Source organism: Panthera uncia, chromosome X (assembly GCF_023721935.1).
Source record: "Panthera uncia isolate 11264 chromosome X, Puncia_PCG_1.0, whole genome shotgun sequence".
Lineage (NCBI taxonomy): Eukaryota > Metazoa > Chordata > Mammalia > Carnivora > Felidae > Panthera > Panthera uncia.
Genome location: NC_064817.1, coordinates 62408554 through 62418007, shown reverse-complemented (window position 1 = coordinate 62418007; position 9454 = coordinate 62408554).

The following is a 9454-nucleotide window of genomic DNA, read 5'->3' as shown; positions in this document are numbered from 1 at the left end:
GGAAAACAAAAAGCAAAAGTAAACTGCTAGGACTATACCAAAATAAACTTTTGCACAACAAAAGAAACCATCTACAAAATGAAAAGCAACCTAGTCAAAGGGAGAAGATATTTGTAAAGGATATAAGTGATAAGGAGTTAATATCAAAATATTTAAAGATCTTATACAACTCAGCACCAAAAAATCCAAAACCAAAACCAAAAACAAATAATCTGATTAAAATGGGCAGAAGACATGAATAGACATTTTTTTTCCAAAGAAGACATACAGATGGCCAACAGACACATGAAAAAATGCTCAACATTACTAATTATCAGGCAACTGCAAATCAAAACCACAAGGAGTTATGAGCTTCTGCCTGTCATTATGGCTAGAATCAAAACCACAAGAAATAACAAGTATTGGTGAGCATGTGGAGAAAAGGGTACACTCATGCACTGTTGGTGGGAATGCAAATTGGTGCAGCTACTATAGAAAACAGTATGGATGTTCCTCAAAAAATTAGAAATTGAAATTTCATATGAACCAGTAATTCCACTACTGAGTATTTACCCAAAGAAAGCAAAAACACTAATTTGAAAAGATGTATGCACCCCTATGATTATTGCAGCATTATTTACTATAGCCAAAATATGGAAGCAGCAAATGTATACACTGATAGAGGAGTGGACAAAGAAGATGCAGAAGACACACCCGCCCACCCACTAATACACACACCAATGGTATATTACTCATGCATAAAAAAGAATGAGATCTTGGGGCACTTGGGTGTCTCATTTGGTTAAGCATCTGACTCTTGATTTCAGCTCAGGTCATGATATCATGGTTTGTGAGATCAAGCCCCACAATAGTTTCTGCACTGGCAGCATGGAGCCTGCTTGGGATACTCTCTCTCTCTCTCTCTCTCTCTGTCTCTCTCTCTGTCTCTGTCTCTCTCTGTCTCTCTCTCTGTCCCTCCCTATCTCTCTGTCCCTCTCTCAAAATATATACATAAACATTTAAAGAAAAAGAATGTGATTTTGCCATTTGTGCCAACAAAGATGGACATAAGGAATATTATGCTAAGGGAAATAAGTTAGATGCAGAAAGAAAAATACCATATGATTGCACATATATATGAAATCTAAAGAAAAACAAAACAAGTGAACAAACAGACTCTTAAATGCAGAGAACAAATTGGTGGTTTCCAGAGGGGAGGTGGGTGGGGCATTGTAAATATATAAAGGGGATTAAGAGATACAAACTTTCATTTATCAAATAAATCACAGAGATGAAAAGTACAGCATAGGAAATATAGTCAATAACATTGTAATAACATGTTTTAGTGACAAATGGTGGCTTCCCTTATTGTGGTGAGCACTGAATAATGTATAGAATTTTTGAGTCAATATGTTGTACACCTAAGACTAATATAACATTGTATGTCAATTATAATTCAATAAAAATACCACATTAGCACTAAATAATAATGAAATACTTAGGTAAAAATGTAACAAAATCTGTTTCAGTTCTATATAAAGAGCCCTACATAACTCTGATGAAATAAATCAAAGAAGAAATAAACAAATAAATGGGAATGTACTTCATGTTCATGAGTAGGAAGACTCAATATTGTCAAGATATCCATTATTCCCGTCAATCTATATATTCAATTCAATCCCAAAATTCCAGTAAGTTATTATGTAGATATTGACAAACTGATTATAATGTGTATTTTGTGAGGCAAAAGACTCATAATAGACCAAATAACATTGAGGGACAAGAACAAAACTGAGAGGACTCACACTACTCTACTTCAAGAGTTACTATAAAGCTAAAGGAACTAAGACATTTTCGTATGACTGAAAGTGACAAATAGAGCAATGAACAGAATAGAAAGCCAAGATATAGACCCATATTGATTTAGTCAATTGATCTTTGACAAAGAAGCATAGGCTATGGAAAGAAGTAATTATATTATTTTCAATAAATGGTTCTGTAACAACTGGATATTTACATGAGAAAAAACGAATCTAGACAAAGACCTTACACTGTTCAAAAAGAATTAAATGAAAGTGGATCACAGACCTACATGTAGAGCTTAAAATTATAAAATTCCTATATCATTACATAGGAGAAGATCTACCTTGGATTTGAGAATCACATTTTAGATGCAACTCCAAAAGCCTAATTCATGAAAAAATTGAGAAGTCAGACTGCATTATTACTTTTTTTTTTTTTGCACTGCAAAATGTTATGTCAAGAAAATGAAAAAACATACCATATACTGGGAGATAATATTTGTAAATGATGTATCTGATAAAACACTGTTATCCGAAATGTACACAGAACTCTTCAAACTCAACAATGAAAAAACAATTCAATTTTAAAATTGCTTAAAGACCTTAACAGACATTTCAGAAAACAAGTTATGTAAGTGGAAAATAAGCATAATTGAAAGATGTTCTATATCATGTGTCATCAGGAAAATGTAAATTAAAACAACAATGAGCCAAAACTACATATCTTTTAGGATAGCCAAAACCCAGAACTTAGATAATACTGAATGTTGGCAAGGATGTTGAGCAACAGTAATTTGCATTTATTGCTGGTAGGAATGCAAAACAGTACAGCCACTTTGAAACACAGCTTAGCAGTTTCTTAGGAAAGTAAACATACTCTTACAACATAATCCAGAAATCATGATCCTTAATATTTACCCAAAGGAGGTCAAAATTTATGCTCACACAAATAGCTGCATGTGGATATACATTGCAGCTTTCTTCATAATTATCAAAACTTGGATACATGTAGTTATATATTTGTCCAAACACATAGAATGTAGAGCAAAAGTAAATCATAATGTAAACTGTGAATTCTGGATGGTAACAATGTGTCAATGTAAGTTCATGAAGTATAATAAATGTACTACTCTCATAGGGTATGTTGATAATGATAGAGGCTGTTCATGTGTGGGGGCAGGGAGTAAACAGGAAATCCCTGTACCTTCTGCTCAATTTTGCTTTGAACTTAAAACTATTTTAGGAAATACAGTCTATTAAAAATGTAAGATATATTTGAGGGGTGCCTGGGTGGCTCAGTCGGTTAAGTGTCTTGACTCTTGCTTTCAGCTCAGGTCATGATCTCATGGTTCGTGAGTTCAAGCCCCATGTCCACCTCAGCACTGCTGGTGGGTTCTCTCACCCACCAGCACAGCTTGGGATTCTCTCTCTCTCTTCCTCTCTCTCTTCCCTTCTCTGCTTTGTCTCTCAAAAAAAAAAAAAACTTAAAATAAGTTCTTAAAAATATATTTGAAAGAAATTAATAAATATCTATATCAAAGAATGACATCCCATGTTCATGGATTGGAATATTCAAGGTTTTTAAGATAGTTTTGTGTGCTCTTCATATTCATCTACAATTTCCATGCAATCCCTATATAATTACAATTTATTTTAAGACAAATTGGAAAGCTAAAGCTAATGTTAAAATTCATTTGGATATACAAAGGACTCAATATCCAACAATTTTGAAAAATAACAAAATTGGAGTATTTGCACTTTCTGATTTCAGATTCTACTGTAAAGTTACAGTAATAAATATAATTTTGTACTGTGGTAATAACATATGGATAGACATACACATCAATGGAAAATAATGTAAAGTCAAAAAAAGCATCTTACATTTGTGATCTATTGAAATTCATCAAGAGTGTTAGACAATCCAATGAGGAAAGAACAACCTTTCCAAAAAATGGTGCTCAGGCTAGTGTATATCAACATGTAAAAGAATAAATTGGGACCTTTACTTCATATGATGCACAAATATTAACTCAAAATTGATCACGGACATTAATGTAAGGGGTAAAAAGTATAAAGCCCTTAAAAGAAAATATAGGAGTAAATCTTCATAATTTTGGATTAGGCAAAGGTTTCCTACATATGACACTAAAAGCACAGCACTAAAATCACTAAAATAAGAGAATAAATAAATTGGACTACATCAAAATTGAAACCCTTTTGCTTCAGAGTATAACATTGGGGCACTTGGGTGGCTCTGCTGGTAAAGTGTCCAACTCTTGATTTCGGCTCAGATCATGATCTCAAGGTTCATGAGCCCCATGTTTTGCTCTGTGCTGACAGAGTGCAGCCTGCTTGGGATTCTCACTTCCCTCCCTCTTTCCCTCCCCCCTACACACACACACACACACTCTCTCTCTCTCTCAATAAATAAATAAATATCAAAAATTTAAAAATAACAAAGTATGACATCAAGAAAGTGAAAATACAACCCACAAAATCTGAAAAAATATATTCAAATTATGTATCTGATAAGAGATTTGTATCAAGATGCATCTCTACAGTAAAAAGTCTATTTAAAAATTAGAAAAAATTAAATAGACATTTCTCCAAAGAAGATATGCAATGGCCAACATAAGCAGTCATTAAAAATTTACATCAAAATCACACTGAAATAACTACTATTTGCATCATCTAGAATGGCTATAATAATATATATAGTATATACATACATATATATGTGTGTGTATATATACATATATATGTATGTATATAATACATATATATGTATATATACACACACATTTATATGTATGTATATAATATATATATATACACATATATATGTATGTATATAATATATATATAAATAAATACACACACACACACACACACACACACACACACACACACACATATATATCTGGCAAAAACTTGGAAGAATGGGAAACCAATGCTTTGCTATTGGTCTGTAAAATTGCACGGTCACCTTGGAAGCAGTTTGGCAGCTTCCTTAAATGTTAAGCATATGGTTACCATATGAAACATCAATTTCACTTCTAGGTATACACCAAAGAGAATTGCAAGCATATGTCCACACAGAAACTTGCACATGAGTGTCCATAGCAGCATTATTTTTATATTTTTACTTGTTTTAATCGAAGTATAGGTGCCATACAATATTATATTAGTTTCAGATGTACAACATAGTGATTCAACAATTGCATACATTACAAAGTGCTCACTACAATAAGTGTAGTTACCTTCTGTCACCATATAAAGTTATTACAATATTATTGATTATATTACCTATGCTATACTTTTCATCTCTATGACTAATTTTATAACTGCAAGTTGTACCTCTTAATCTCCATCTATTTCACCTACCCCCGTATCCCCCTCCCCTCTGGCAACTATAATTTTGTTCTCTGTATTTATGAATATTTTTCTATTTCTTTCTGTTTGTTCATTTGTTTTATTTTTTAGATTCCACATGTAAATGTAACTATAGGGTATTTGTCTTTCTCTACCTGACTTATTTCACTTAGCATAATACCCTCTAGATCCAACCAATTCATCATGAGTGACAAGATCTCATGCTTGTTAATGGTCAAGTAATTCCAATGTATATATTATATATGCCATATGTTCTTTATCCTTGTAGTGATGGACATTTATGTTGTTTCCATATCTTGGATATTGTAAATAATGTTGTCATGAACATAGGGGTACATATGTCTTTTTGAATTAGTGTTTCCTTTCTCTTTTCTCTTCCAAATTTTTTATTTAAATTCTAGTTAGTTAACATAGAGTGTAATATTGGTTTTAGGAGTAGAATTTAGTGCTCATCATAACAAGTACCCTCCTTAATACCCAACATCCATTTAGCCCACCCCCTACCCACTTCCTTCCATCTACTCTCAGTTTGTTCTCTATCATTAAGAGCCTCTTATGGTTTGCTTCCCTTCTTCTTCCCCCCCGATAGGTTCTTCTGTTCTGTTTTCTAAATTCCACATATAAGCGCAACCATATGGTATTTGTCTTTCCCTGACTTATTTCATGTAGCATAATACTCTCTAGCTCTATCTACGTCATTGCAAAGGGCAATATTTCATTCTTGTTTATGGCTGAGTAATATTCCATTGTGTGTGTGTGTGTGTGTGTGTGTGTGTGTGTGTGTATGACATCTTTATCCATTCATCAGTCGGTGGACACTTGGGCTTTTTCCATAGTTTAGCTATTTTTGACAATGCTGCTATAGAAACCATGGGGCAGGTACCCCTCCAAATCTGTATTTTTTCTATCCTTTGGGTAAATACCTAGTGTTTTCTTTTTCTTCAGGTAAATATCCACAAGTGGAATTACTGGATTGTATGGTATTTATATTTTTAATTTTTTGAGAAACCCCCATAATGTTTTCCATATTGGCTGCACTAATTTACATTTCTAACAATAGTGCATGAGGATTCCCTTTTCATATCCTCACTGACACTTATATGTCTTTTTTGTAATCACCATTCTAAGAGGTGTGAAATGATATCTTATTGTAGTTTTGATTTGCATTTCCCTGATGATTAGTGATTTTGAGAATATTTTCATGTATATATTGTCCATGTGGATTTCTTCTTTGGGAAAAAATGTCTATCAAATCTGTCCATTTTTAAATCAGATTATTTGTCTTTCGGTATTGAGTTATGTGGTTTTGTTACATGTTTTAGATAATAACACATTATCTGATCCATAGTTTATAAATACTTTCTCTTATTCCAGAGATTGCCTTGTTATTTTGATTATTTCTTTGGCTGTGCATAAGCTTTTTAATTGACTTTGTCCCACCTGTTGATTTTTGCTTTTTGGTGTCACATGCAAAAATGGTTGCAAAGACCAATGCCAAGGAGCTTTTCCCCTAAATTTTCTTCTAGGGGTTTTACAACCTAAGGTCATACATTTAAGTATTTAACACATTTCCAGTTAATTTTCATAATTGGTGCAATAGCAAAATCCACTCGCATTATTTTGCATGTGACTATCTTGTTTTCCCAGAACGGTTTATTGAAAAGACTACCATTTTCTTGTTGAGACTTCTCAATTTCCTCTTTAAATACTAGCTGACCATATATGTGAGAGTTTGTTTTGGGGTTATTTATTCTGTTTCATTGGCTTATGTGTCTATTTTTATACCAGTGCAATAATCTTGATTACTATAGCTTTGTAGTAGTTTGCAATAAGGAAGTATGATTCTTCTGGCTTTGTTCTTTCTCAGGATTGCTTTGGCTTTTGGAGGGCTTTTGGGTTCCATACAAATTTTAGATTTTTTTTTCTATATATGTGAGAAATTCTATTGAAATTTTCATAGATATTGCATTGGATTTATAGATGACTTTGGGTAGCATGGATATTTGAACACTATTCATTGTTCAACTCATGAACATGAGGTAAGTTGTTATTTGTTTGTGTATTCAATTTCTTTTATCTACATCTTATATTTTCAGTGTACATATTATTCATCTCCTTGGTTATATCTATTGTTATATATTTTATTATTTTTGATGCTACTGTGAATGGAATTGTTTTATTTCTTTATCAGATATTTTGTTGTTAGTGTATAGAAATGCAACTGATTTCTATATGTTGGTTTTGGGTTCTGTAACTTCACTGAATTTGTTAATTAGTTATATCAGTCTGTGTGTGTGTGTGTGTGTGTGTGTGTGTATAGTCTTCAAGATTTCTACATGTAATATCATATCATCTGTAAACAGAGACAATGAGACAAGTTTTACTGCTTTCTCTCTAATTTGGATGTCGTTTATTTCTTTTATTGCCTAATTGCTCTGGCTAGGACTTACAGCACTATGTTGGATAGGAGAAATAAGAATGGTCATCCTTGTTTTGTTACCGTTCTTAGAAGAAAAGTTCTCAGTATTTCAACATTGGGTATGATGTTATCTGTGGGCATTTCATATAGGGTCCTTAGTATATTGAGGGATGTCCCTTCTATACCCTTTTATTGAGAGTTTTTATCATGAAAAGACTGAATTATGTCAAATGTTTTTCTGTATCTGTAAAAGTGATCCTATGATTTTTATCTTTTTATTCTATTGATGTTAAGTATCACATTGGTTGATTTGTTTTTATTGAAAAATCTTTTCATCCTTGTGATAAATCTCACATGATCATGATGTATAATCGTTTAAATGTGTTGTTGAATTTAGTTTGCTGGAGTTTTATTGAGAATTTTTTCATCTATATTCATCAGGGTTATTGGCCTATAGGTTGTTTTTATTGTACTTATCTGGCTTTGGTAACAGAGTAATGCTAGTAAAATGAGTTTGGGAATGTTCCTTCTACTGTTATGTTTTGAGAATTCTTTGTATATGCTAGCTATAAGGCCTTTGTTTGCTATATGGTTTTCAAACATTTTCTTCCACTCTGTGGGGTTTTTTTTCGTTCTTCTCACAGAATTTTTCACAGTGCCAATATTTGCAATTTTGATGATGTTGAATTTACCCATGTTTTTCTTTTATGGATTATGATTTTTTTTATTAAATAAGAACTTTTTACCTTGTCCTATGTCTGGAAGAAATTCTCTTATGTTTTCTAAAAGTTTCCCAGATTTATGTTTTACATTTAGATTTGTACGGGCTCCTGGATGGCTCAGTTGGTTTAGCATCCGACTTTGGCCCAGGTCATGATCTCACGGCTTGTGAGTTTGAACCCCACATAAGGCTATCTGCTGTCAGCTTGGAGCCTGCTTCAGATCCTCTGTCTCCTTCTTCTTCTGCACCTCCACCACTCAAGCTCACGCTCTCTTTAAAAAATAAATAAACATTAAAAAATAAAATAAATTTGTCATCCATTTTGCTTCAGTTTTTAAATGATGTGAAGTTCAGATTGAGGTTCTATTTTTGTCTATGGACGTTCAATTGTTCCTGCAACATATGTTGAGGTTATCCTTCCTCTATGGAATTTCTTTGGGAAACATCAACTTTACATATTTCTCTAGTTTTATTTTTGGGATCTCTATATTTTTCCATTGATCTATTCATCTATTTTTCCAACAATACCACAGTTATTTATTTATTTATTTATTTATGCGTATAAACAACAGAAATTTCTTTCTCAGTCCAAGATCAAGATGCAAGCCTGAATACCACATTCCTCGGACTACTGTGGGCTTTCAATAATTATTAACATGGGGTTGAGTAATTTCTCCAACTATATTCTTTTTCAAAGTTGGTTTAGCTCTTGTAGTTTGTATTTCCATATAAGTTTTAGTATAAATTTTCATACACCTACAGAAAATATTGCCAAGATTTTGATAAAAATTGCATTACATCTCAGGGCAGTTTGAGAGAAAGATGACATCTTTATTGAATCTTTCAATGCATGAAAAAAGTTTATCTATTCATTTATTCAGATCTTTAATTTCTTTATTATTTTTTAATTTTCAACATAGAGATCTTATTTGTTCTTATTACATTTACACCTAGATATTTCAATTTTTCAAACAATTGTTAAAAGTATTGCAATTTTCCCCTCCCTGGACCATCGGCTGCCAGCACCGTGCCCATCACCTCAGTTCTCCTCCTCCAGTAAAAGATGTGCACCAGGAGCAGAGTGTGAGCCAGGCACAAGGAGCATCAGTTTGGGAGAGGAAGGGCTACTCCAAGGAACAA